Below are 4,390 nucleotides of genomic sequence, written 5' to 3'. Positions count from 1 at the left end.
ATAAATAAAGTTACTTTCATTTCAAACTTCCCGCTAGAAATACGAACTTCAGCGACATCTATACAAAGTCCCGTAAATATTTTACTATTGAAGAATTAATTTTTTGGCACGACCGGGATTTGAACCTGCCACGTCTGTATCCACACAGGCACCAGAGTACAACGCCTTACAGACTGAGCTATTGAGGCTTAGTACCTCTCTGCGATTTTCACCAACAGTATCTCACTCTTCCCTCGACGGGCTAGCTATTTTTTTTGCCAGAGAGAAAGAGAGAGAGAGAGAGGAGGGGGACCACGTGACTCTCGTTACTAGAGTTTAGAACGGTCGACGACTGCCGCGCCCGCGTCTCAATTTCTTTTTAGTGCAAGGGTGTTTTATTTATCGGCGGCGGCACATAGCTGTTACTAGAACTACAAAGTTTGTATGAGGCGTTAATATTTAATTTCGGTTTAGGGTTAGGCTGTTTTCGGTGTTGCTAGAACGGTTGTATGCGGCGTTAATATTGAATTTCGGTTTAGAATAAGTTAACGTACTGAAACAACAACTAATGATATAATTGCGTTCACTATTATGGTTTTAATTAGATTTATATTAACGAACTCCAACAACAACTAATATTATAATTACGTTCACTATTATTAACGTATCAGTAAGTTTATCACGCTCACGTTGGTAAACTTATTCAAACATCAAATGATATAATTACCTTCACTATTATGATTTCAATTCGATCGCTTAAAGGGGCTTTACGACCCCTCTCCCACGTTCCGAACAGCCCCTTTAAGTTAAAGTACTCAAACGAAAAAAAACGACTTAAGTTGATCACACTCACTTGAACAAAAAACTAATGAAATAATTACGTTAAGGTACTATTTAAGTTACGCGATTGGTATTCAAGTTAACATACTTTTTAAGTTACGCGATTTCAGATTAGTTTAACAATTACTTAAATCAAAAACGGATTTATGTGAGTGCATAAATCCGTTTTTGCTTAAATCCAATTAGAACTAGAACGGAGCTATTTATGTTAACGTAATCATAAGGTTAAGCGATTGCAGATTAATTCATATCTGCCTAAAATTTAAACTCTTCTGAGTAATACATAAGTCGACTGTTTTAGCAATAAGCTTTATATCAAAAGGTGTTAAACAATTTTATTTCAAAAAATAACCCTTAATAATGATTTTGACCATGCACTTTCTAAGGTTATTTTCAGTTACAATTTTTCTTTTACAAAAATTATCATTTGAAGTTTAGATTTGCCTTTAAAATCTAATTATAATTTATTTAATTAACTTTTATTAATTTAATTTTAACTTTTAAGAGTAATCAATTACTAATCATCACTTATCTTAAGAAAAAAATTCAACATTATTTTTAATATTGAAATACTTATCTCAATCAAAATAAATTAAGAACTGGTAATATAATAATTACAAACCCTAGTTCAAAAATAAATGTCCTTGATTTCTATCACCAGAAGGATAAACAATTACCTAGAAGGCTAGAAATCAATTAAACCATGATAAAATTAATTTATCAATATCATCGCATCCCATTCTTAAATGCGACACAAAAATGATGCAATCTTCAAATTCACTTAATATCTGCACAGAAATACAAGTTACAACTACAAGTTCACTAACTTACCAGAACGAAATCTGACACCTACCACGTTGTTTTAATTAATATAAAATTTAATTTAATCATATCATCATCTACTCGGATTCGATACACAAAAGACCGAGGCTTAACGTTGCTCGCGGCCATCTTTCTTGTTTACATGCGCTCGTCCAATGAGATAGAATATATATATTAAACCTAGAGTCACAACGTGAGATCACGAGATCGACGTTTCGCGATACACCTTTTGTCGAGCATGAATCTTTATCAAATACGGGTGGCGCCACCCTAAGAACATTTTTATTACCGTCTGCTGCTATAATCTGTGTAACAACTAATAAGCTGTCAAGATAGTTTTTAAACGTGTTAAATAAAATACACGAGTTAAATAACAAAAACTCTAGTCCTTTTTAATCTAATAAATAGATGAAATAAAATCATAACGATGTTTCTGATTGCAAATAAACGAATAAAAGTTGTAATTAGTTCCGCGAGAGGGTGACAGGTGGCGCTGTCATGTTTTGATAAATGTGCTTGATAAACACAATGTGTTTCGCGGTAAGCCGATTTGAATTGTAACTCTATCTATCTCATTGGGCTCGTCTAGGTTTGGAAGGAGGCTCAAAATTCATACCCCTTTTTATGGACAAATAAGGTCTAGCTTTTTTTTTTAGTAGAGTGGAAGCTACGAGTCTCTACTCCTACAATACACATCCGTGCCTTCAGGCTAGGAAATAAGACTGGTATACTGGTTAAAAACCAGTTTATTAATAGCTTGGACCAGTTATTTTTTATTCATAACGTGAGACTCACTGGTCCCAATGACTAGTTTATTAATTCCTACTTTTATTAAAAGTTGATATAGAGACCACTATAATTATTTTAATTTTGACATAAATTTCGACTCCAGTTGTGCATTTTTGTATACACTCCTAGGTTGAGACTGGAGAGAGTCCAGAGAGATTTTTTTTAGAACAGAACAGTGATGCCAGATTGAGGAAAATTTCCCATATCTAGGGAAATTTTGACTCCTAAAAACGGCAAAAAGGGAAATTCCACCAAAAATTTGATAAATCTAGGGAAATTCTATGGTTCGAAATATTTTATTGAAAGCCAACCATCTCAACATTAAAAATTAAATAACTTCATCTAATTGACTTATTAATTACGTTGGATTCACACTAGATGGAACCAGAAGAAATATAAATAGGGAAAAGTGACTTTTCCCGGGACCAGTTTAATATTTAAGACACCAGGGGTCACTGCCCACTGGTACGGAGGACTAGTTTCGAAAAATACCTTATTCCCAAGCCTGCTAGCCTTGCGTGTAATCATAGCCCACTCGATCACGCGCATCACGACGCAAGCCGCTCGCGCTATAGTGTAATTTAGGTGTAACCGTTAAAAACTGTTGACTGGGATCCTAGAGTAAGAGACCCAAATAAAGCTTGGGATCCTAGAGTAAGAGACCCAAATAAAGCTTGGGATCCTTGAGAAAGGCACCCATATTAGGTTTAGGATCCTAAATAATGAAGCCCACATATATATTACAAGATGAACGGTAACCCAAATCGAACTACTTGATCTACAATATCTAGATTGAGCCACCTACAACTGTCAAGTTCAACAGTGGGCTTGGGAACCTAGAGTAAGAAGCCCATATAAGGCTTGGAATCCAAGACAAATATTTTTTGTGCAACAAAAATGATAATTTTAGCTTCAAATTTTTTTGTTTTTGCTTTTGCGATTCGAGTGGCAAAAGCATTTGTCTGACCCTTGCTTTCTGGGTGCCTTTTCCCCTTTTTATTCGCGTGCGGAATCGCATTGAAATTTATAAATAGTACCTAGAACCATACCTAGGTGGCTTTGCAACCTCCACTGTATTTTAGTTATTTAAGAAACTATTAAGATAAGTGATGATTAGTAATTGATTACTCTTAATTTAAGTTAAAATTAAGAGGTAAACCAATTATTTTTATCGTTTTCAGGCAAATTTAAACTACCAATGATCATTTTTCTTTGTCAAAAATTGTAACTGAAAATAACCTTAAAAAGTGCTTGGTAAAATTTGTTATCATGGGTTATTTGGGTAATTAAACGATAATAGAAATATTTTATAGCGTATACTTATAATTATCTTTTTGTTTATCCAAAATTGTAACTGAAAATAATCTTGGAAAGTGTTTGGTCAAAATTATCATTAAGTTTTTTAAACGGCAATAAAATATAATGCGAATATAAAAACAAATTACTGTACTTAATTAGTTTTCTTAAAACATTTGTTTTAAAAACAAGTTATCATTAGTGTTTATGTGAAAAAAAATCACACTAAATTAATTTCATTCATAATCGAAAGGATATTTAATAAATAAGAAAAGAATAACGCAAAATAAAATTTCCGGGGTCTTAAAAGTTTTAGCCGCTAGAGGGCGCAGCGAAAGCATAATCTGGCCGGGGCCATCTTGTTAATATTCCATCTAAAATTTTTTGCAACAGTAAAACTTCTCTCACTCCGATCCACAGGGAATTATTAAACGCTTTAACCTTTACAAATGACCTTGGCAATATCTCGCCAATTTGAACTATGTGTTTCCGTTTTTCTCATTGGCTGGTGGAACTGTGTTTAGAAAGTAAATTCGTCTTGGCTCGGAGAGGTTTATTTTGGTTTCCCAACTTTTTTTGTGATAATTCCGTACAAATAAAGATCTAATTTTGATTTTGAATTGGTCTCTATTTGGTTCCTATTTCCAAGAATTTGGTCCTTATT

The 4,390-nt window shown here is 33.5% G+C and overlaps 1 long non-coding RNA gene across 1 annotated transcript; it reads right to left on the bottom strand.

Annotated features, from left to right (window-relative positions):
- LOC149708768 (uncharacterized) lies at positions 1-2,053 on the bottom strand. The gene is made up of 2 exons (XR_016381196.1): positions 707-2,053; positions 1-410 (listed from the first exon to the last, which is right to left on the bottom strand). It is a non-coding gene; the product is annotated as an uncharacterized LOC149708768 (long non-coding RNA).
- Between the last annotated feature and the right edge of the window lie 2,337 nt (positions 2,054-4,390).

The sequence above is a fragment of the Phalangium opilio genome, unplaced genomic scaffold (assembly GCF_054372755.1).
Source record: "Phalangium opilio isolate 3A_F unplaced genomic scaffold, DU_Popi_V2 ptg000013l_1, whole genome shotgun sequence".
NCBI classification, from domain to species: Eukaryota; Metazoa; Arthropoda; class Arachnida; order Opiliones; family Phalangiidae; genus Phalangium; species Phalangium opilio.
Note: the sequence above shows the minus strand (reverse complement) of the source record. Positions and strands in the feature narration are given on the sequence as shown.